Source organism: Rhinoderma darwinii, chromosome 4 (assembly GCF_050947455.1).
Source record: "Rhinoderma darwinii isolate aRhiDar2 chromosome 4, aRhiDar2.hap1, whole genome shotgun sequence".
NCBI classification, from domain to species: domain Eukaryota; kingdom Metazoa; phylum Chordata; class Amphibia; order Anura; family Rhinodermatidae; genus Rhinoderma; species Rhinoderma darwinii.
Genome location: NC_134690.1, coordinates 327,763,850 through 327,789,732, shown reverse-complemented (window position 1 = coordinate 327,789,732; position 25,883 = coordinate 327,763,850). Strand labels below are relative to the sequence as shown.

Here is a 25,883-nt window from a genome sequence, read left to right as displayed (position 1 = left end):
TAGTTATATGCTTTTAAATACCGTCTCCTATCCCTGACCACTTGCTGAGCCTGAACATATGTACTTGTGGGCCATATGAGCCAATTTTATACTATATTAATAAAATTAATTTTAATTCGTTCTAATCAGGCAGTAAATCACTTTTTCAGTGAACAAAATACATATTCTATAAACCGATATTGCTTTCAATTTAACAATCAAATTAAGTGGAGATGGCAGGATTCCTTACAGGGGACATTGATATGGACAAATGGGTTCATGATGCTAAGGAGGTATTTTCTGAGAAGGAAATTGTGCCATCCACCCAGAGTTTTAGCATCACTGCCTCTTTTCGTCTACTCACAAAAGCCTATAAAGACCATCTTAGATCATGGTGGGAAGTCCAGACATTAGAAACATACATTAAAAATAAAATTGTCCCCAGAGGTCTTAGGATTTCACTCACTCCGGCGACGAGGATTAGATCACCTGAATTTCTAAAAAAATGGGAAAAGGAATCGATTGATTCCTCATTAAGATTTATGGGAATTTTGCTTGAGGAGGAAAAAAACTGTTTGGTCAGAAGCACACAGGAATTGAAAGACGGAATAAATTCAGTAAACAAATTCTCTAGTAATCAAGACTATGAGAGAAAAGAGACTGTATTACAGCAAACAGTGGAAAAATTTATTAGTCATATAAAAGAGAGAAAACACTATCAGTTCGTGCGTGACACTCTCGATTTCAAAGAGGGGAGAATATTTGACTACAGTGTAAGAACAGGGGTGTCCCATGAATTGGACACGGATGTATCCTCCTCTGAGCAAGAATTATCTGACTCAGAATATCCTAGAGGCCACCCCAGGCGACAAAGGGGGGGGGGCTGAGCCGAGCAGATACCCGAATCGTGGAAATCAAAGAGGTAGAGGCAGAGGAAAAGGGCCAAATCGGGGTTTTTTTTTTATCCAAGAACCACCCTATTTCAGACTACCTCCTGAGGGACAGAAGGGAATTGTGAGATCTGAGTCATCTACCTCCACTGATGATTCCCAAGTTATTAATTTATCCTCATGAACACTAACTATTGAGGAATTGGATATTCTTAGTAAGGGACTGTCATTTGTACCTACCAATAGGTCTGATTTATTCACATGGGTAAAAGATCTAAATCTATTTGCACGAAAACTTAAATGGAAGAAATTTTTTAATACCCATGATCGACGACAATGTGCCGAATTGGGGATAGGGGAAGATGATTTACCTAATCTTAAGTTACTGGAGGGTCTATGGGAAGAAAGTCATAGGGAGCTGGGGAAGGGTCCGTTTACCGAGCTTAGGGCTCCCTCAACTAAATTTGCTCCCCTTAATGACAATACTCCGATTGATGTTTTCATTAAGGTGGTCGAGGACCAACTCAGATCATTGAATCAGTAGAAGATTTTTGGTTTTAATACAACGCAAGGTGAAATGGTCGGTCTACGTTCGCTTGAGAGCGACGATACTATCATAATAAAGCCCTCGGACAAGGGCGGTAATATTGTTGTATTGGACCGTACCAAATATAGAAAGATGTGTTATCAGATACTGGATGACCGTCTATGCTACAGAGTCTTAGATTCTGATCCATCCGCTGTATTTAGAAATCAATTGAAATGTATTTTGAGTTCAGCAAGGTGTCTTAATCTTATCAATGAAAATGAGATGGCATTTATGCTGCTTGATTTCCCTCAGACTGCAACCTTCTATAGCCTTCCCAAAATACATAAAGGGACTAAGCCATTGAAGGGTAGGCCGATCGTGTCAGGAATTGACAGTCTTTCTCAGAATGCAAGCGTATACGTTGATCAGATCCTCAGACCATTCGTGGTGTCACTCCCTTCATACGTTAGGGACACTATGGATGTTCTGCGAAAACTAGAGGGCATACGCTGTGATCATGACATTTTGCTGGCATCACTTGACGTTGAGGCCTTATACAGCTCAATTCCTCATGATCAAGGATGTCTAGCTGTGGAATACTTCCTTAAGGGGAAGGGCATACATTTTCAGACCCATAATGACTTTGTCGTTACATTGTTAAGATATGTTTTGGAACACAATTTCTTTATGTTTGATCAGAAGATTTACCACCAGCTCAAGGGAGTAGCGATGGGAAGCCCATGTGCTCCCACCTACGCTAATTTGTACCTGGGCTGGTGGGAACAAGAATTTGTTTTTAACGAAAAAATGGAACAGTGGACACCATGCATATTGTTATGGTTTAGGTTTATTGATGACATTCTGATTCTCTGGAAAGGAACTAAAACAGAATTTGAGGAATTTGTGGCGACCCTAAATATAAATAATCTTGGTCTATTTTTTACCTCTGAGATTAATGACAATAAGGTAACGTTCCTTGATATTATGATATCTAAAACAACATCTGGGAACATTGAAACAAATATGTTCCGTAAGAAAAGTGCCACCAACAGTCTTCTCAGATGGGAAAGCTGCCATCCGACTAACCTCAAATGTGGAATACCAAAGGGCCAATTCCTTAGGGCGAGACGTAATTGTTCCACAATTTCGGACTACAAAATTTCTGCTAGGGAATTGGAGGGTAGATTCCAACGGAGAGGATACCCCAAGTATGTTCTCAAACAAGCCTATCAGAATGCATTGGGATGCAATCGCAATGATTTGCTTAATCCTAAACCATTGATCAAAGATGACAACACGTTGCGGGTAATAGGTACATTCGATTCTGCGAACAAAGAGATCGGAGAAATCCTGCAGAGATATTGGGGAATTCTAAAAGCTGACCCTGATATCGGAAATCTGGTAGGAGATTCTCCTCTGATTACGTATAGAAGAGGACGCAATGTAAAGGACCACCTGGTACGTAGCCACATGTATACGCAGAATAAACCAAACACCTGGTTAGACAGGGGGGTCAATGGAACCTACAGATGTGGCTCATGTAAGGCTTGCGACTCGATTTTGTGTAGTAAGAACTTTAAAAGCACCAAAACAGAGAGGGTCTTTGATAACAGATCGTACATTAATTGCAAGACCAAAGGCATTGTATATCTGATCACGTGTGGGTGTAATCTACAGTACATTGGGAAAACGAAGAGGGAATTTAGAAGGAGAATCAGGGATCACATAGGGGATGTCAGGAGAAAGGAGGACACCTCGGTGTCACGACACGTATGGGAATGTCATCAGGGTGATTCTCGTACTCTCAAATTTCAAGGGATTGAGCATGTTAAACCAATGGCGAGGGGTGGTGATCATGACAAAAAGATCCTACAAAAAGAAGCTCAGTGGATCTATCGAATGCAGACCATCAGCCCCTCGGGTTTGAATGAACAGATCTCTTTTGCGTGCTTCCTTTGAATACTTTTCCTATATCCAATTGCGTTGCATCATATGTACCATCAGTGTATTAGCTGCGGCAATCATGCGTTTAATTCGCAAGTTTGGAGTATTCTCTATCAGAGCTCCAATTATTGCTTAGGAGTGCTCAATCGTATATTTCCATTACACATTAATTGCTACGCGCGATCACTAGCGGCAATTGTGCGTTTTCATATGCGTTTAGGCAGTGCACTCTTTTCCTATTCTTTACTGTTAAATACTACTAGCCCTTTTGAGTATTCATACAGACCAATGTCATCATGTAAAACACTTCTTACATACATAAGGGGCTTTGTGCGTACTCCTTCTGTATCTTACCTTATGGACAGTGGGCTTATATGTCAATTAGCTCTGGCTGAGATCTAACTATCCTTAGTACATCTACCCGATTCCATTGATGTCCCTAGCGTGTTGATATATCCGCCTTAGGTCTCCAGGGTTACCAGGGACGCTATGCGTCATACTCTACCCTGATTGGCTCGGCTGTTAGGGGGCTCGCCGCCATCCCGATACGTCATGTTCAGGACGTGTCTCTGCTGGATTGGTGGTGAGTCGGTAGCCACGTCACTGGGGGACGGGCTCCAGCCCTTCATATGTCCCCAGCTTCGCCGGCTCGTGTGCGGCCATTTGTATCAGAGTCGTACACGAGCCGGGAGAAATAATGTTAGCATTAAAACTATGCTAACCGGCATCTAATCTTATCTCTAAACAATCCCTGATGATCTGTCACGTTCAAACAGTGGCACTGAAACGCGTAGGGTTGTGAATAATCAATCAGTCTGTGGTCTTAGAGTCAGGAATCATTGAAGGGGAGTGTCGGTCTGCAATCGGGACTGTTGATACACCCTATCTCTCTGACCATATGCTGTGAGCCTTTTTGGCTGGAACAATCAATTTTTCAGCTAGTGGTTGCTAGGGCTATATACTACAAGAGGAGTTCATTTCTATTGATATCATTTAAAGTGCCATAAAAAGTACTGGGAAACTGAAAAAAAAATTGGAAAATATAGGAATATAGGAAAAAATCTGATTCCATTTTTTGGGGTTTTCGTTTTTACAGCTTTCGCCGTGCGGTAAAAACGAAAACTACAGCGATTTTGGCGGTTTAAATTATTAAAGTTTTTTAGGGTGTTCACCGTGCGAGTTAAATAATGGTATATTGTAATAGTTCGGCCTTTTACGGACGTAGCGATATCAATTCTGTTTATTTTTTTACATTACTTAGAAGAAAAATGGGAAAAGGTTTTTATTTTTTAACTTTAAACTTTTTTCTTTCTCACTACTAATAACTTTAATTCTTCTACATATTTTATTAGTCCCCTTAGGGGACTTGTAATAGCGATCATTGGATCCGCAGGTACAATATGCTGCAATACTAATGTATTGCAGTGTATTGTTATTTTTACAGACTCCTGTAACAGTGCGATCGCTGTTCCTGTCCGTTAGTCCCGGGTGTCAGCTGTAATACACAGCCGACACCCGCAGCGTATGGAGCGGGCTCAGCACGTTAGCCCGCTCCATACATCACCCCCGCACCGTGACGTGCTATTAAATCATAGTGCTCAAAGGGGTTAATGCACAGCGGATGGTGTTAATATTGCAATTTTCCACTTATATGCCATTTTAGTGCATAATATGTCATGCACAGTTTGTGCCCCTGAAGACAAATACCTCATAAAGCGTTAAGCGGGTTCTCCCGGGTATGGCGATGCCATATATGTGGGCGCAAACTGCTGTTTGGGCACGCTGCAGGGCTCAGAAGGAAGGGACGCCATTTTGTTTTTGGAGCGCAGATTTTGCTTGGTAGTTTTTCTGTTTGGGGTTTTGCTGGTATTTCAGTTTATAATGTGGGGGCATATGTAATCTGTGCGGAGTACATCAGGGCATAATAAGAGGGTATAAAAATGCGGTAAATAAATAATAATTCATAGATATGTGGCCGGTGTCGCACTGATAAATGGTGTCGGATCTTATCCGCTTTTAGAAAACACTGCACATTTTGCATCGGCATATTCCTGTGAGCCAGAACGTCTTTATTTTTTCACCACTGGAGCTGCATGAGGGCTTATTTGTTGCGAGACAATCTGTACTTTTCATTGGTACCATTTTGGGGTACATGCAATTTTTCTGATCACTTTTTATTACATTTTTTTGCAAGCCGGGTGACCCTTGCACTATAAATGACCATTATATTTTATTCTGCGGGTCGGTACGATTACGGCGATACCATGTATATAGTTTTTTTTTAATGTTTTGCAGCGTTTGCGCAATAAAATCACTTTTTTTTAAAATAATTTCTTTTCTGTGTCACCATATTCTGAGAGCCGTAACTTTTTTAGTTTTCAGTCAAAAAAGCTGTGTAAGGGCTTGATTTTTGCGGGACGGGTTGTAGTTTTTATCGGTATTATTTTCGGGTACATGCGACTTTTAGATCACTTTTTATTCTCTATTTTGGGAGGGGGTAACCAAAAAATAGCGATTCTGGTGTAGTTTTTTATTGATTTTTTTTGGGGTGTTCATCGTGCGGGAAAAATAACATTATAGTTTTATAGTTGGGGTCGTTACGAACGTGGTGATACCAGATATGTGTACTTTTTTTAACGGGTTCATTTTTTTCCTATAATGAAACACTTATTATAGGAAAAAAATGCAGTGTTTGTTTATATAACTTATAACTTTTATTTTTACACTTTTTTTAAAACATTTTTATTATCTTTTTTTTACTTTTTTCACTTGTTCCACTAGGGGACACTTAGACTTGCAGCTTTGATCACTGCTAGAGTACATTACACTACACGTAGTGTAATGTACTCTAACTGTCATTGTGACGTCACAGTCACACTGACAGCAAGCCTCGGAGGACCGGCCGGAGGCTGCTCCTCCGAGGCTTCCATACATGGCAACCCGGAGGTCATTGTCTGACCTCCGATTCTCGTGACAAGCATCGGTAGCCCCCACGATCACTTCGTGGGGGCTGCCGATGTGCTTCAAACCACTTAAATTTATGGGGTTAATTGCCGAAATCAGCGGCGATAGTCCGCTGACCGGCAAGGCCTGAGTGTCAGCTGTCGGGGACAGCAGACCTCCCGGTTCCCGGACATTATGATGACTTTCATTAAATTTTTTAAGGGAAGTGGAGGTGACTATAAAACAGCAATTCTGGCATTGTGAATATTTTTTGTCCTCTGGCATTTATTTATTTTTGTATACTAAAAATAGAATTTAACAGTTTTTTTAAACTTTTTTTTTACTCCACCCTATGGGACTTATACCCCCGATTGTATTGCAATATATTGTGCTATTTACCTGCTCTTTGTAAGTCCTGCTAGCGACAGATAGACTGCAGACCTGGGGGCCTGCATCACAGGGGGTGGGGGGGGGGGCGATGTGCTGATAAAGGGGAACTTTGTGGGCTTGCTCTGCGACATGTGCACAGGGTTACTGTGCAGGGAGGAGGAGGTGGGCCAAAGGGGTTGAGCTGCCCCATTGCCTATTGTCATTGGTGTGATCCTGTATTATCCGCCTCCAGCTTTATAATAGAGGTGTTACTTGTCATTGTAATACTGTCTATGAGGATAATGCGATGACTGATGAGAAGTGATCTCTAGAGAACAGTAAGTGTCAGTCTATTGTGAGGCTCAGTAGCCAGTGTAAACGTTGCAATATTTTAGATTTTTTTATTTTTATTTAGGTAGTGACATGGAAAAAAAAATGTAAAAGCAAATAAGAAATTTTGAATATAATATGTTTAACATAAAGCCTTGATTTAAACAATAAATCATGTTTTGATAATAGATTGCCTTTAACCCCTAGGCACACCACGACGCAACTGTACGTCCTGGTGGCCAGTGTCTCAGCGCACGAGGACGTGCAGTTACTGCACAGTTCCCGGTGCACACTGTCGGCGACAGTGTGCACTGGGAACTAGGAGGCCAGCTGTCCCCGACAGTTGACACTCCACTGTATGCTGATCAGCGGCTCATTTCCGCTGATTTCGACAATTAACCCATTAAATGCGGCAATCGATTGCAATCGTCGCATTTTAGGGGTTCTAGCACATCGTCAGACCACACAATCAAATCGTGAGGTTTGCAGATGGCTAGCATGGCAACCGGAGGCCAAGTAATGGCCTCCGTGTCTGCCATGTACGAAAGCCTATCAAGACCAGCCTCCTGATAAACTTCCTGTCAGAGTGAAAGGAAATCACTGTGTCATTCCCGATGCACACTATCGGTGACATTGGGAACATGGAGGTCAGCTGTCCCCGATAGCTGACACTCCACTGTTGCGGATCAGCGGCTCATCGCCGCTGATTTTGGCAATTAACCTGTTAAATGCGGCGCTCGATTGCGATTGCTGCATTTAGGGGGTTTGTAGCACATCAACAGCCCCCATGCAATTGTCGGGGATGGTGAGGCTTGTGATGGCATCCGTAAGCCAGACAACGGCCACCGGGTCTGCCATGCAGGGGCGGATTATAATGAGGGCAATCTGGGCAAGTGCCCGGGGCCCAAGGCAACAAGGGGGCCCAATGAAAAAAAATGTATATAAAAATTATTTCCATTTAAAAAGCTCAGTTGCGCTGCTGTGTATTGTCTACTTAACTTTATCTCATCCAGCGTCCGGCATCTAAATTTAAATCCGGCTCAGCCAGGGTTTGAGTAAAACGTCACATTTACGATTTTACTCTCTGATGATAGGCTGCCCACTTCCCCCGGTCTCCGCCTCCAGCAGCAAGATTCTCCTCCTATCACTACCTTCAGCTCATTCCCGAGCAGAACACAGCAATGATCATTGGTGGGTAAGTGATGGAAACCAAGGCTGGCCAATAGGATGGCTTAATGAAGCATCTCCTGATTCTAACTCCACTCCCTATCTCTGCTGCATCCAATGTGAAGTTAAGAGGATCTTCAAATCCCGCTCACCCTTCTTTCCTGCTCTGGGTCACTCACCCCTCCAGCAGTAAGTGAGTGATGACGCAGAAGCCTGAAGCAATTTGTGTGTTCCATCCTGATTCCTGCTTCAGAGTGCCTGCCCTGCTTCAGCGGTGCCACTGCCTTGCAGACAGTACAGTTCAGCAGCATACCAGACAAAGCAGACCACAGCGTTTGGACCCCAGTCTCTGCACAGACGTGACCAGTGACCAGCCTGAGCCTCAATGGAACATTCCATCGAATCCAGCAGCAAACTGCAGCCGGTATGTAAAATGTAAAACAAATCTGGATGGGGTGTGGAGGGGAAATAGCCGCAAAAGCATCACACAAAATAGTCTGTACATAGCAGCAGCACACAAGATAATCTGTATGGGGGGATGGGAAATAGGAGCAACAGCCCACAAAATAATGTGTAGGGGGGAATAAATAGCAGCAGCACACAAAATAATCTGTATCGGGGGCACTGTCTAATCAGATTTAGACAGTGCCACAGCAAGAGGGAGGAGAGTGTGCAGGCGTGCACGCTCTCTCACTCTGCTTTGAAAATCAGTCTTTTCACCCGAACTGGCAAGGGGGCGTGTCACTGCTATGGACAGTGTAAGAGCTGAGGAGCGCTTACACTGTCTGTAGCAGTGACACACCCCCTTGCCAGTTCGGCAGACAATACAAGACTGAACTCTCTGTTCTCGTGTTTTCCTCTCCACAGCTCTTAGGCCCCATGTACACGACCATGTTTTTGCGTCCGCAATTCCCCCACAAATCCATGGGAGAATTGCGGACCCATTCATTTCTATGGGCCCATACACACTATCCGTGTTTTCACGGGTCTCCGCATGTCCGCAAATCCGTGCCGCAGAAACTCAGGACATGTCTTTTTACGGGCCGCAAATTCGATGCGGACATGCCAATAGAAGTCAATGGGCCCGTGGAAATTGCGGATACACCTCCGTGTGTCATCCGCAGTTTGCGGATTTGCGGAAATGTTGCTAGGCGACGACCGGGAATGAGTTCTGTCGTCATCCTGTTTTACCTAAGCTTTTTTTTTTTCATCCGCATTTTGCGGATTACATACGGATGAACTGCGGATTACATACGGATGAACTGCGGATGACATTTCACGGAACACGGTCCTGGAATTTGCGGACCAGAAAAACACTAAGGTCGTGTGCATGACGCCTTACACTGTCCGTAGCAGTGACACGCCCCCTTGCCAGTTTGGCAGAAGACTAATCTTGAAAGCTGAAAAGTGAGAGCGTGCGCGAGCGCACACTCTCTCTCCCCGCTCTTGCTGTAACACTGTCCATATCTGATTGGACAGTATCACAGCCATAGTAACACGCCCCCTTAGCAGTACACGCCCCGTTGACAGTTCAGGGGGTTATTTAAATATCGGGCGCCAAATATAACGGCGCTGATATCTAAATAACGGAGGGAGGTAGAAAAAAAATGGTTTGTGCAGCCCTCCCCATTACATGCTGCACTTAGCTGCACATGTATGGGGAGCTGAAAGGATCTCTAAGTTAAATGTAGATTTAAACAGAATACTAGTTGTTTTTCCGGAAACCGCATACAATTTAAAGCTACTGACTTCCTTTGGGTCTTAAAGCATTCTGCTATTTCTTCTGTATGACTCATTCTGTTTTTACAGCGAATTTACAGCCATGCCAGATATATGGTCGCCTAAACAGAATTCTGAAAAAATAACATAAGGTGACTTAGGGGGGGGGGGGGCTAGACTTTGCAAAGTGCCCGGGGCCCATGGTACCCTTAATCCACCCCTGCTGCCATGTATGGAACCCTATGAGGACCAGCCCCTGGCTGGTCCTCATAGACTTACTGTCAGAGTGACTGTGACGTCACACTGACAGTTGGAATACATTACACTACCTAGGCAGTGTAATGTATTCTAGCAGCGATCAGAGCTGCAGGTCAAAAAAGAAAGTGTAAAAAGTAAAAAAAAACTGTTAAACAAGTTATTAAAAATGTTTTACAAAAGTGTAAAAATAAAAGATTTTTTTTACCTATAATAAGTCTCTTATTATAGGAAAAAAATTAAAACGTTAAAAAACAGTACACATATTTGGTATCCCTGTGTTTGTAATGACCCAAACTATAAAACTATAATGTTATTTTTCCCGCACAGTGAACACCGCAAAAAAATAAACGAAAAACTATGCTTGAATCACTATTTTTTGGTCATTACCCCTCACAAAATATAGAATAAAAAGTGATCAAAAAGTCGCATGATTTTATTGTGCAAATGCTGCAAAATATAAAAAATCTATATACATATTGTATCGCAGTAATCGTATCGACCCGCAGAATAAAGTAAAACTGTAATTATAAGCCCTCACACCGCTCAATCGACCAAAAAATAAAAAAGTTATGGCTCTCAGAATGTGTTGATACAGAACAATTTTTTTTTTCAACAAATTGTTTTTTCTTTGTAAAAGTAGTAAAATATAAAAAAAAATACATATATATATATATATATATATTTACACTATACATTTGGGATCACCGTAATCGTATTGACCCGCAGAATAAAGTTAAGTTGTTGTTTTTACCCCACTGTGAAAGCAGTTTTTTACAATTTCACCCCACAAAGAATTTTATTTTCAGTTTCCCGGTACATTATATGGAACTTTAAATGGTGTCAGTCGAAACTACAACTCTTCCCGCAAAAAATAAGCCCTCACCCCGCTGTATTGATGGAAAAATAAAAAAGTTTTGGCGTTTGGAAGGTGGGGAGTAAAAAACTAAAATGGAAAAGCAAAAAAGGAACAGTCCTGCAAAGGTTAATTAATTTCTATTTTAAAAAAACCCCTATTATTACCACATGTGGGGTAGTGTCATACTCGGGAGAGATTGTGTTACAAATTTAGGGCAGCTTTTTCTCCTTTATTCCTTGTGAAAATGGAAAAATTCAACATTTTAGTGGACAAAAATGTTGATATTCATTTTCACGGCCTAATTCCACTAAATTCTACAAAAAACCTGTGTGGTATAAATGCTTACTATACCCCTAGAAAAATTCCTTGAGGTGTGTAGTTTCCCAAATGGGGTCACTTTTGGGGTGTTTCCACTGTTTTGGTCCGTCCAGGGCGTTGCAAACGCGAAATGGCACTGAAAACCATTCCAGCAAAATCTGGCCTCCAAAATCCAAAAGGCGCTCCTTCCATTCTGAGCCCTGCTGTGGGTCCAAACAGCAGTTTATTACCACGTATGGGGTATTTCCGTAATCAGGAGAAGATGCTTTTGGGGTGCATAACACCTACTAAGATAGTTGGGCTAATACATGCATATAGCAACTCAAATGAACCGTGTAATATACAAATATGAACACCTATATAAGAAATCACACATGAATTATTATTAGCAAAAAATAGACAATATTTTATTGAAAGACAAAATCATTAAAAATAAGTACATTGGCAGTAACATTACCCATAGAAAAAGGATACCCACATAGGGCGGATCCCACAGCCTCTATAGTAAATTGCAAATAGTGCATGCAAAGACTGGTACATAAGTAATACGATGAATATGGATAGAAACCATCCAAAGCAAAGTAATATAAACAAACAAACAGACAGCAGAAAGGTACAATTAACCTCTTCCCTCTTTAGCCACTTTTAACCTTCCTGACAGAGCCTCATTTTTCAAATCTGACATGTTTCACTTTATGTGGTAATAACTCCGGAATGCTTTTACCTATCCAAGCGATTCTGAGATTGTTTTCTCGTGACACATTGGACTTTAAGTTACTGGCAAAATTTGCTCGATATATTCAGTATTTAATTGTGAAAAACACCAAAATTTAGCAAAAAATTGCAAAAATTTGCATTTTTCTCAATTTAAATGTATCTGCTTGTAAGACAGGCAGTTATACCACACAAAATTGTTGCTAATTAACATCCCCCATATGTCTACTTTAGATTGGCATTGTTTTTTGAACATCCTTTTATTTTTCTAGGACGTTACAAGGCTTTGAACTTTAGCAGCAATTTGTCACATTTTCAAGAAAATTTCAAAAGGCTATTTTTACAGGGGCCAGTTCACTTGTGAAGTGGCTTTGGGGGCCTTATATATTAGAAACCCCCAAAAAGTCACCCCATTTTAAAAAATTCACCCCTCAAAGTATTTAGACATTTCACAGGATTTAAAGCAAAGTAGAGGTGAAATTTACAAATTTCATATTTTTTTGAAGAAATACCTTTTTAATAAAAAAAAATTTATAACACAAAAGCTTTTTACCAGTGAAATGCAACTCAATATTTATTGCCCAGGTTCTGCGGTTTTTGGAAATATCCCACATGTAGCCGTAGCGTGCTACTGGAGTGAAGCACCGGCCTCAGAAGCAAAGGAGTACCTAGAGGATTTTGGGGCCTTATTTTTATTAGAATATATTTTAGGCACCATGTCAGGTTTGGAGGGCTCTTGCGGTGCCAAAACAGTTAAAATCCCCCAAAAGTGACCCCATTTGGGAAACTACACACCTCAAGGAAATTATCTAGGGGTATAGTGAGCATTTTGACCGCACAGGTTTTTTACAGAAATTATTGGAAGTAGGTTGTGAAAATTAAAGTCTACATTTTTATCAAAGAAAATGTAGGTTTACTAATTTTTTTCTCATTTCCACAAGGACTAAAGGAGAAAAAGCACCACAAAATCTGTAAAGCAATTTCTCCTGAGTAAAACAATACCCCACATGTTGGACACGGCTGTTTGGACACACGAAAGGGCTTAGAAGTGAAAGAGCGCTATTTGGCTTTTGGAGCTCAAATTTAGCAGGAATGGTTTGCGGAGGCCATGTCACATTTACAAAGCCCCTGAGGGGACAAAACAGTGGAAACCTCCCACAAGTGACCCCATTTTGGAGACTACACCCATTGAGGAAATTATCTAGGGGTATAATGAGCGTTTTGACCCCACAGTTTTTTTGCAGAAATTATTGGAATTAGGCCCTGAAAATAAAAATCGAATTTTTTTCAAAGAAAACGTAGGTTTAGCTAATTTTTTTCTAATTTCCACAAGGACTGAAGGAGAATTTGAGCATTTTGAGATCCGGCAATGATAGCACAGGCTCAGCTTCTGAGCCGGTTCCAAACATTTGGCGTAAGTATACAACATTTTGCGGGAAGCACTGGCTTTCCATGACGAATACTTACGACAAATGCCGGGAAGGGGTTAAGGAGGCATACAGACCAGAACTATGGGGGATCAACCCCGATGTTGGGGTGCATTTTCTTCTTTATTCCTTGTAAATATTACAAATTCAGATTTTCATTTTCACAGACTAACTCCAATAAATATAGCAAAATACCTCTGGGGTCAAAATGCTAACTATACACCTTGATAAATTCATTGAGGGATGTAGTTTCCAAAATGGGGTCACTTTTGGGGAGTTTCCACTGTTTTGGCCCCACAAGACCTCTTCAAACCTGACATGGTGCCTAAAATATAATCTAAAAAAAAGCAAACCCCAAAATCCTCTAGTTGCTCCTTTGCTTCTGAGGCCAGTGCTTCAGTCCATAAGCACACTAGGGCCACATGTGGGATATTTCTAAATACTGCAGACTATGGGCAATAAATATTGATTGTGTTTCTTTGGTAAAACCTTCTGTGTTACAGATTTTTTTTATCACAAATGAATTTCAGCAAAAAAAAAATGAAATTTGTCAATTTCCCCTCTACTTTGCTTTATTTCCTGTGAAACGCCTAAAGGGTTAAGAAACTTTCTGAATGCTGGTTTGAATACTTTGAGAGGTGCAAGTTTCAAAATGGGGTAATTTATTGTGGGATTCTAATATATAAGGCCCTCAAAACCACTTCAGAATTAAACTGGTACCTGTAAAAATAGCCTTTTGAAATTTTCTTGAAAATGTGAGAATTTCTGCTAAAGTTCTAAGCCTTGTAACGTCTTAGAAAAATAAAGGGACGTTCAAAAAATTATGCAAACATAAAGTAGACATATGGGAAATGTTAACTAGTAACTATTTTGTGTGGTATTACTATCTGTTTTACAAGCAGATACATTTAAATTTTGAAAAATGCAAATTTTTGCAAATTTTCTCTAAATGTTGTTTTTTTTTACGAATAAATATTGAATTTATTGACCAAAACAGACTGCGTCCTGAAGGGGTTAAAAGGTTTTCTGAGTTTGGCAAAAAATCTGGCCAAGTGGGGAAATGGCATAAAAACAATAAAACATCCATTTATAACCTGTAAAATTACTCAGTGTTCCAACACAGCCACTCCCTATTGTTCTTTGTTTACTGTGCTAACTGGCGGGGACTGGAGTGGATGCGCCAGCTGGGGAATTGTCAGGCGATTAATGGGTATTGTATTCTTTTATGGTATCCCCCCCCCCCCCATTGCCAGATTTTTGCCAATCTTGGAAAGCCATTTAATGATTGCTAAAAGAATTTCCATTTAAAATCAGGGTTTTCTCTTTAAGTCTTTTACAGAGTTAAAGCTTTTTCTTAACTTAAGCTGCGTTACGCACAACATTGTAGATATATAGCCATTCCTTTTCTTTGCTGTCATTTTCAGTTCATCATTTTTTCTGCACCAATGATTAGAACTTTCAGAATTAACAGCCCTGCATTGTTGCCTTAGGCACGCCAGCAGCGTTTTATAGACTTACAAAAATATATTTATTATTTCTTGTTCAGACCAAAGAAATAACATTTATAAGGAAGCGGTTTTTTATTATTATTATCTTTGTTATTGATATATTTGTAATTCTAATGCTAGATTCACACAAGGCAGTTTTTATGCATTTTATTATGCCAAATTCAGGAGTAGATCCTTATAGAAGTAAAGTATAAAAGGTATAAAAGGTAAGACTTAGGCTCTATTCACACCTATTAGGCCCCATGCATGCGACCGTAAAACCGCAGACCGTACCACGGTCTGCGGTTTTACGGATCGATTCGGTTCTATTAGCCGCGGACACCTTTCCGTAGTGCTACGGATGGGTGTCTGTGCTGTAGAACCGTGCCGGGAATTATGGAGGATGTCCTATTTTTCGTATTTTACAGGCTGTACTTCTATACTTTGTATAGGCCCCCCATCGTGAGCTGTGATTATGGGCATGGCCGCGTGCATGTGGCCTCAGTGGTTTCCATTAGGGTTCTCAATATTTTTGATGGCAAGAATAACAAATCCTTCAGCCCTCTTCTTGCTGTCACAAATACCTACTTCAACAGAAACCTTACAAACCCTATTATAAGGGCAGATTCAGACGAACGTTGCGTTTTTTCGCCCGCAAAAAACGCAGCATTTTGCGCGCGTGTCAGCAGCGTGTGGCATGCGTATTTTAACCATGTGTGCGTGTATTACGCGCGTAAGACATGCGTTTTTCCTGCGCGTGTAAAAAACGCACGCAGCTGTTCTGTTTACGCCAGCATCAAAAAAGGCCAAGAATGCAACACCCCTGCTTGATGTGTGCACCTGTGTTTATTCATTTGTGTGCTTTTGGTGCAACCCAGTGTTCCAACCAGTATTTGCAGTTACTTTGTATGCCACACTGCATTGATGCCACCTAGCTCTCTGGCCCGTGTCCTATTAGCATGGATACTATCCCGGAGGTTTGGCCAATGCGGTAGCATTCTACGGCCACACCGGCGGAGATCAGGTAGGATGTGGGTTCACCCAATAGTGGCCCAACGCACCTCAAAAGGGCATTTTCATACCCTCTTTGCTGACCTCCGTCGTCACCCTGAAAAATTTCGCTACTTTTGCCGCCTGTCTGTGCCTGCCTTTGATATGCTGCTGGAGCTGGTTCGGCCTGGAATAACCTATCAGGACACCAACATGCGGCGCTGTATTTCCCCAGAGGAGCGTCTCCTTGTCACCTTACGGTATGTGCTGTTTTGTTATCCAGGTTACACATTGATTTAGGTGCTTCATGTCCTACCTAACATGTTTGCTTTGTGGTTTGTTTTCATGATTTCCTGTAGATTTTTGGCGACCGGCAATAGCTACCATTCCCTTCATTTCGAATTCCTTCTTGGAGTGTCCACTATTTCCGGCATTGTCCCAGCAACCTGTGTGGTCCTGTGGCTGAACTTGAAGAGCAGCGTGATCCCTCAGCCTACGGCCCAAAAGTGGCTTCGAATAGCGCAGCAGTTTGAAACCGACACCCAATTTCCCCACTGTATTGGTGCACTCGATGGGAAGCACATCCGTGTCCAGAAACCCCCCCACTCTGGGTCTCGATACTTCAACTACAAGCAGTTTTTTTCCATAGTCTTGCTGGCCTTGTCGGACTGTAATTTGTGCTTTACCATCGTGGACATCGGGTCTTATGGAAGCTCTGCGGATGCCCGCATTTTTCGCTCGTCCAGAATGGGCCAGCGTCTAATGTCTAACCAACTTGATGTTCCCGAGCCTAGCATCCTCCCTGGCACCAGCGGTCCAACCGTTCCTTATGTTATGGTTGCAGATGAGGGTTTTGCCCTCAGCAGACAAGTCATGCGTCCATATGCGCGGAGGGGCATGGATAACCGTAGGCGCATTTTCAATAACCGGCTAGGCAGAGCATGGAAAGTGGTGGAATGCGCCTTTGGCATCATGACCAGCAAGTGGAGGGTCCTGATGACAGCAATGCAAATGTCACCGTCAAATGTGACATGTGTGATCAAAGCCTGTGTTGTGCTGCACAACTTTACCCGCATCCATGATGCCGCTCATGATGGGGAATATATGTTAACATCTGCACCCACCACCAGCCTCGCCCAGGCTGCTCGGCCTGGGCGGCCACCGACATCTGGCCTGCGAGTGCGCCACCAATTTGCAGAGTATTTTGACAGCCAGCCTTGAGATGTAACCTGCCAGAACGTAGCCATTTGGGGTGTGGTGAAGTTAGTATTCTTTTCTCGAACGTCTGTTTATCCCTCTAGTCCTTCTTTGGTTTGTGGGGGGGAAGGTTAGGGACTCGCAAAACTTGAGGCCCCTTGACGTGGGTTGCGAGCTTAAAGCTCGGGAGGCGTTTGGAATATCCTTGTTTTAAGCCAATAATTCCTGGACATAACATCCTCTTGTGTAGACAAAGGATTTCCTGCCCTATATGTCAGCGCCCCTTTCTGCGTGAGTAAAGGTAGGTATGGGCAAACAATAAGTATACTAATAACACCTCAGTTCCTGGTAATCCAAACCCCTTCCGATCAACGAAGACCTCAACGATGTGGTGGAGGAATGTCATACCGTCCAAACCTCTTACGCCATGGCACCTCATAGCGGTAGAGGCTGTAGAAATCGGTGAGCTACGTAACAGAAGGATTGTCCACACGGGAGTGAAATATTTAAAACTTTGGCGTTTATGTTTTTGGCACATAGACTCCATAACACAAAAATACACACGCGGGAGAACATATCCCAACAAAAATTGGCACCAACATGATGCATAGCATAAAGAAACATGGAAGGATTCCTAGGCTGTCATGGCTTTTTAACATTTGGCCTTAGAACACACACGCGCCCCTACAGATTGTGATAGGCATGGGGCGGCGAGGTGTAAGCAGACATATCCGCACCACTATGCTGTCCCCGGCCCTGATGAGGATGTTCCTGCACAGCATAGTGGGGGTGATACTGCGTCTGGTAGCCGTGAGGCTGCATGGGAGGCTGTAAACTTGGGGCAGGTAGGGAGTATGGAGGGAAGTGACGGACAGGGACAGCCATTGGGCCAGGGGAGAGGTATCTTGGGGCTGGAGGATATTGCGGCATCTGCGATATCCCAGGGGCAGGTTGGGAGGGCCCTGGCAAATGGACCCCCGCAGAGGGCATAAAGACACTACGCCACTGCTCAATAGATGTGAAGCACCGCCCTGGACTAAGCGGGGGTGTAGCACTGTCGATTAGCGACAGCATATTAGATTGCAGCCGCACCAGCCTATGCACTGGTACCCGCCGCATTAAAGGTGCCATGCTGCGACAAAAAAAATTGTGGTTGTCCTCATCAGCTGCACGGCGCAGGTACTCCAGAACACGCGCGTCCACAAGTGCACCTGCGTGTGGGTTGACAGGGCGTCTGCGGCGGGGTGCTGCATGGCTAGGTGCCACTTGGTCCGGTTGCCCAGCTTCAGGCGCTGAGGCGACTGGGACAGGATCCTCTCTGGTGGGCTCCGGGGTTAGGGTGACCAGGGGAGCGGCGGATTCGGACGCCTGGCTACACTCGGGCCGTGCCTCCTCTTCCGGCGCGTTAAGAGTGTCGCTAGTTCTAGAATATAGGGGAGACGTCAGTTGAGGAACCCAATTTACTGTGCAAACACAAAGCTGCTTTGGCGTATTTTACATTTTTGGTAGGTCACGTTTGCAAAAAGGGACAACAACGAGTACTTACGGTCGCATGTCCATTATTTCCCGCAGAAACAACAGCTGCTCATAATAAATATAGCGGCGTTTCCCGGTGCCACCTTCTCCGCTTCGCCCGCCGGAACCATATTCTCCAGGGGAGCGGCGGATTCGGACGCCTGGCTACACTCGGGCCGTGCCTCCTCTTCCGGCGCGTTAAGAGTGTCGCTAGTTCTAGAATATAGGGGAGACGTCAGTTGAGGAACCCAATTTACTGTGCAAACACAAAGCTGCTTTGGCGTATTTTACATTTTTGGTAGGTCACGTTTGCAAAAAGGGACAACAACGAGTACTTACGGTCGCATGTCCATTATTTCCCGCAGAAACAACAGCTGCTCATAATAAATATAGCGGCGTTTCCCGGTGCCACCTTCTCCGCTTCGCCCGCCGGAACCATATTCTCTCCGGAACTGGTCTCTTGAGCTTCGCCACCGTCTCTTTACATCGTCCACTGTATGATTAATAAAGAACACATCATTCAACAAACACACCAGATGTTACTGCGCACACAGACAGTGCATATAAACTACTGTACCACACGTCCACACAAGAACACACCTAACTTAATGATACTATAAAGATGCCACTGAACGGAAACGTTGCCAATGACAGGCATTGATTCACCAGGGACGCAATAGGCAATATGGATGTCATTATACACATAGATGTCGACACACATATATACACTCACCAATGCGTTGGCGGTCACGGGTGCGGCTGTCGGCCCACTCCTGCTCGAACAGCGCCTAGGCAATATGCTCCCATGCTGCCTCCTTGACTGTGCGGTCATGGTATGACTCCGCATGGGTGTTCCAGACCTCCGGACGCTCCTGAACTAACGCGATGAGCTTAGCCACATCCATCTGCCGAGGCATGGCTGCAAGCTGCTTGTGGTGCTGTAGTAAACGGTTTGGCCTCTTTTTGAAAACCTGCTGTGTAAGCTACTTCCTGCTTTTCTGCTGGTTTCAACTCGTTAGTTCAAACTCCTTAGCATAGAGACATCGTGTCCTGCGTGAAAAACGCTAGTTCGGCGCTGCTGCCACCGTATGACATGCGTGATTTTCACGCACCCATTGACTTCAATGGGTGCGTGATGCGCGAAATACGCAGAGATATTGAACCTGTCGCGTTTTGTACGCAGCGAACAAACGCTGCGCAAAAATCACGCACTGTTTGAACTTCCCCATTGACTTCTATAGGGCTGTGCGTGGCGCGCGAAAAAAACGCGGCCTGCATGCACGCAAATCATGCTCGTGTGAATCCCCCCTAAGTCATTGGATTTATCAGGACTCAACAGTATCTATTTTAAAACAAATTTCATAGCTGAATTGTATTTTGCGTCAGGATTTGGAAGCCAAACCCAGGAGTTGGTCCCAAACATTGAAGAGTTACATATCTTTCCATTCTGCTTTTTCACTGTGTAGGTTCCACTCCTAGTTAGGACTTCCAAATGCTAAGGCAAAATATTGACCAAAATACTGCTGTGTGAAAGAGGCCTCATAGTTATCATTATTTTCGTCCAGTTGGGCTTAATAATAAAGAGTGATATGTTTGAGTTCTTCTAATTAAGTAAATTTGTTATATTTGTAGTGGCAACTGAAATAAATTCTGAAAATTTAGATTAATTTTTTTTAAACTGGACATGATTTGTGAAACAGATTGCATTTTCAAGTTTTTGTTTTAAAAGCTATGTATGCATTAACATTTCAAAATGTATACTTTAGTATTACTTCACTGTCTGTCTATACAAGTCTATAGAGAAGAAAGGGGGGAGCAGGGGGAGGGAGCAGTGAGAGATAGAGAGAGAGAGTGAATCAGACAAAGACATGCTGCCCATGCAAGTCTATGGACGGTAGCAGCAGCAGAGTGAGAAAGACACAGATGTTCTGCAGCTGCTGGTAAGACTTATATGTCACCACAGTGCTAGATTTACAGCTACACTGCTCATTATCTCTGTATAATGTCCCCCACGCTGCTGCTTTTATATATATATATATATATATATATATATATATATATATATATATATATATAAAACATAAATTGTTCAAATAAAAGGAATTGCAGTGAATACAGGGGCTACATAAGCTAAAACCTCATGGATTAAATGTTGATTTTATCACACATGGCATTTATTAGTTCTCAACCTGCCCTCAGGTCAGGGTAGGCTGGCATACGTTCTCTGTGTATTCAATTTATTGTACAATTACAATAATTGTTATAACAGCAATATTATCTTTTTCAGATAACCTTACCATGAACCTAACAAGTTCTACCCATGTTCACTTTGGACCCGTTGTTTTAGTGTGTCATATATATTCAAATTGCTAAATACTGCCACCGGTATAAAAATGTATCCATATGTACCATGTCTATGTACCATATCTCAATGGGATGATAGATTATAAATTTTTGCTTACCATAAAAACATTAACTATGAGATTCATAAATTATGCTCCTATACACACTGGTTCTTGAGCGTTTTCATAATTTTTTTTAAATATATATATATATATATTAAATCTGTAATGCTAAGGCATATATATACGACATACATACTTTTAACACTTCTATATAATTGGCTACATCACTACACTGAGATAGATGCTGTATAAAATGACAATATTTGATCTATGATTAGACCATATTGTAAGATATATTATATAATTATGAAATCTCCGATACTTTAAAAACTAGTCAAAAAAGCTGTGTGCCACTACCTGGGAGGAGGGTGCTGGGTTGCACTATCTACAGAGGGTACTAAATTTATTGGGGTACAAACTGGGGGCCTAACTTTTATATGGGGCATAAACAAGGCCTAACATCTATATGGGGGCACAAAGTGAAGATTTTTGTCATTTTACTGCTGCCGTGAGTTTCCCGGCAAAGGGGCCCACTAAGTCTGTGTCGCCCAAGTGCCCACATAAACCTGGAGCCGGACCTGTGTGTACACTATCAGTATGCTTGAAAAAGGCTTATCATATAGGGCCGAAACGTTGCACAAGGGTAAATAAGACCCATTTTTCACTTTTGAATCAGAGTGCTGTCTATTTTTGGATATATTGGAAACTTTGGAACCAAGGATCGGGTTCCTAAGGCTTGCACCCACCCGTTATTTGAGCTGGTGCTGCTGGACGGTGGACACCCTATATATATATGTATATATATATATATATATATATATATATATATATATATATACATACATACATATAAATATAGATGAAAAAACTGCTACATAAAGCTGATTACAAGTCATATAATGGCCAGAAATAGTATTATTCCTCACATACACACATATGACAGCTTATTCTGAAAAGTCCCCTGTTAGGTACACTTGAAGCAATAAAGAAAGGCTATTATACAAAAAGGGGGCATGGACTTGCACAACTGATTTACCAAATGTTCTCAACCACTATTCTTCTAAAAAATGTGAACAATGCCAGGAGAGACGTGAGGCTCATTTATAAAAATTGTCACAGGCGTTTTTATTTGACATAGATACAGTGTTGAAAATAATGCAAGCACGTGTGCCTAATTTTTAAACAATATGGCAGCCATTTTTTACAGGGGTAAAATGTTGCAGATGCATCATATAATTTATTTTACAACAAATGTGTGACGCTTCTTGTTCTATTGAGCATACTCCAACATATAGAACCTGCAAAAAATTATCAGACTTCTTTTGTGCATGTACTGGTAAATGTTGCACTACTTGTGCACACAGAAAACTGTTGACAAAATGTAATTTCTTATTCATGTGCTTCTTTATATATCACAGCTTTTCGGTGTTGTAAAATTTGTGCAATTGGTTTCAAAACGTTTCTTTTTGAACAAATCCATTTAAAATGGTCTTTTAAGAAATAGTATTCTAAAAGGGGTCTCTGCGACTCAGGAAAAAGCCCCCTGTAACAAATTAAAGCTCATGGCTCTATTGAAAAATATGTAAAAGGGCCCTAACCTATTATGTACCATGTATCAAAACCAAACAACCCCTTTTTTAATTTTTCAAATGGTCAACATAAAATAAGCTTTCTTTTGTGGAATTTAGTACAAAAAATAAATAAAACTAATATGAAAATTCTTATTTTACCTTGTTTAATTTATTTCCTATCTAAATGAATAAATTTACTAGACAAAATAATGACTGATAAAAAAATTATCTTTGTATCATCTGCAGGCTCATTTCAATAGTGCTGGAGATGCTGGATGCTTGCCAAAATGTAAGTCACCAGAAGAAATTTTCCAAACGTAAATTGTGTTTTCAAAAAATACAGAAATTACAAAAATATAAATAAAATGAGAGATGTAAAATCTGAAATTATTTTAATATTTGCATAATCCTGCATATGCAACATGCTGACAAAAATTGAAAACCTTATATCTTCCACTTGATGGCAGAAAGAGCTATGGAACTAGACACAGCATATTAAAGGCTGACAGAAGCTTTAATGATATTTGTATTGATGTAATTAGCAGTGATGCTGGCAATGATTAAAGCTGACACATTAACATATTGATAGTGTATTCATATTAATCAAGCTACTATACTAAACTGTGACAAGTCAACCTTTCTAATTAAATTCTAGCAAGAGACTATTGCATTTGAAGTACTGTGTGTCTAGTAGGTAGAGCTCAATTTAAATGCCTTGGCATGAGATATTCAAATGTAATACACAGTGGTTTCTTTTTAAAAACCATATCAATGAATTATATGTATCAGATATATTTAACCCCTTCTTGCTTTGGCCACTTTTGACCTTCCTGACAGAGCCTCCTTTTTACAATCTGATATGTTTCACTTTATGTGGTAATAACTTTGGAATGCTTTTACCTATCCAAGCGATTCTGAGATTGTTTTCTCGTGACACATTGGACTTTATGTTAATGGCAAAATTTGCTTGATGCATTCAGTATTTGTTTGTGAAAAACCAAATTAGAATTTTTCTAAAATTCAATGTATCTGCTAGTAAGACAGACAGTTATACCACACTAAAATTGTTGCTAATTAACATATTAAACATATGTCTACTTTAGATTGGCATCATTTTTTGAACATCCTTTTATTTTTCTAGGACGTTACAAGGCTTAGAACTTTAGCAGCAATTTCTCACATTTTCAAGAGGCTATTTTTACAGGGGTCAATTCAGTTGTGAAGTGGCTTTGAGGGTCTTATATATTAGAAACCCCCAATAAGTCACCCCATTTTAAAAACGTCACCCCTCAAAGTATTCAAAACAGCATTTAGAAAGTTCCTTAACCCTTTAGACGTTTCACAGGAATTAAAGCAATCTAGAGGTGAAATTTACAAATTTCATTTTTTTTTGCAGAAATTAATATTTAATAAAAAAAAATTGTAACACAAAAGGTTTTATCAGAGAAAAACAACCCTATATTTATTGCCCAGATTCTGCAGTTTTTAGAAATACCCCACATGTGGTCCTAGTACGCTTATGGCACAGGCCTCAAATTCAAAGGAGCACCTAGTGGATTTTGGGGCCTCCTTTTTATTAGAATATATTTTAGACACCATGTCAGGTTTGAAGAGGTCTTGCGGTGCCAAAACAGTGGAAATCCCCTAAAAGTGACCCCATTTGGGAAACTACACCCCTCAAGGAAATTATCTAGGGGCATAGTGAGCATTTTGACCCCACAGTTTTTTTGCAGAAATTATTGGAAGTAGGCCATGAAAATCTACATTGTTTTCAAAGAAAATGTAGGTTTAGCTAATTTTTTCTCATTTACGCAAGGACTAAAGGTGAAAAATCACCACTACATTTGGTAAAGAATTTTCTCCCGAGTAAAACAGTAGCCCATATATGGTCATAAACAGCTGTTTGGACACACAGCAGGGCTTAGAATGGAAGTAGCGCCATTTGGCTTTTGAAGCTCAAATTTAGCAGCAATTATTTGGGAAGGCAATGTCGCATTTGCAAAGCCCCTGAGGGACCAAAACCGTGAAAACACCCAAAAAGTGACTCCATTTAGGAAACTACACCCCTTGAGGCATTCATCTAGGGGTGTAGTGATTTTGACCCTACAGGTGTTTCATAGATTTTATTAGAGTTGGGCAGTGAACTGCTGTTTGGGCACACAGTACGGCTCAGAAGGGGTGAAGTGCCATTTGGCTTTTGGAGTGCTGATTTTACTGGATTGGTTTCTGGGCGCTATGTCACATTTGCAAAGCCCCTATGGGACCAAAAGAGTGGAAACCCCCGAGAAGTGACCCCATTTTGGAAACTACACCCCTTAAGGTATTGACCTAGGGGTGTAGTGAGCATGTTAACTCCGCAGGTGTTTTGCAGAAATTAATGTGCACTCGATGTTGCAGAGGGAAAATGGTTATTTTTCCATAGATACGCCAACATTTGGTGCCCAGCTTGTGCCACCATAACAAGACAGCTCTCTAATTATTATGCTGTGTTTCCCGGTTTTAGAAACACCCTACATGTGGCCCTAATTTTTTGCCTGGACATTTGACCAGGGTCAGGAGTGAAAGTGTACCATGCGAAATTGAGGCCTAATTTGGCGACTTACAAAGTATTGGTTCACAATTGCAGAGGCTCTGATGTGAATTAATAAAAGAAACCCCTGAGAAGTGACCCTTTTGGAAACTACACCCCTCAATGCATTTAATAATGGGTGTAATGATCATTTTCACCCCACAGATCTTTTCCATAAATGATTGTGCTGTGGATGGTGCAAAGTAAAAATTAAAATTTTTACCTAGATATGCTATTTCAATGGCAAATATGCCATGCCCAGCTTGTGCCACTGGAGACACACACCCCAAAAATTGTTAAAAGGGTTCTCCCGGGTATTGCGATGCCATGTATGTGAAGTAAACAGCTGTTTGAGCACGCTCTAGGGTTCAGAGCGGAGGTAGCGCCCTTTGGCTTTTGGAGCGTGGATTTTGCTTAGTAGTAGCTTTGTTTTGAGTTTTACTGGTATTTTAGTTTATAATGTGGGGGTACATGAAAGCTGGGCAGAGTACATCAGGGGCATAGTCAGGTGGTATAATAATGGGGTAAAAAAAACAATAACATAATCCATAAATATTTGTTACGCTGTGAAGCACAGGCCAGTTTCATCTTGATAAATTGTGTCCTTTCTTATCCTCTTTTGGTCCACACTCCGCACATTTGCAGTTTGGGGAATTTTGCTGGGAAAGTGTTGTCCTGGTATAATACGGGTGCCCTCGCTTCCAGC

The 25,883-nt window shown here is 41.5% G+C and overlaps 1 protein-coding gene across 1 annotated transcript in view; it reads right to left on the bottom strand.

The window, feature by feature from the left end:
• The window catches only part of LOC142761238 (proton-coupled folate transporter-like), a 399,800-nt gene that overhangs the window by 47,369 nt on the left and 326,548 nt on the right, over window positions 1-25,883 (bottom strand). The gene's annotated exons all lie outside the window — the stretch shown is intronic.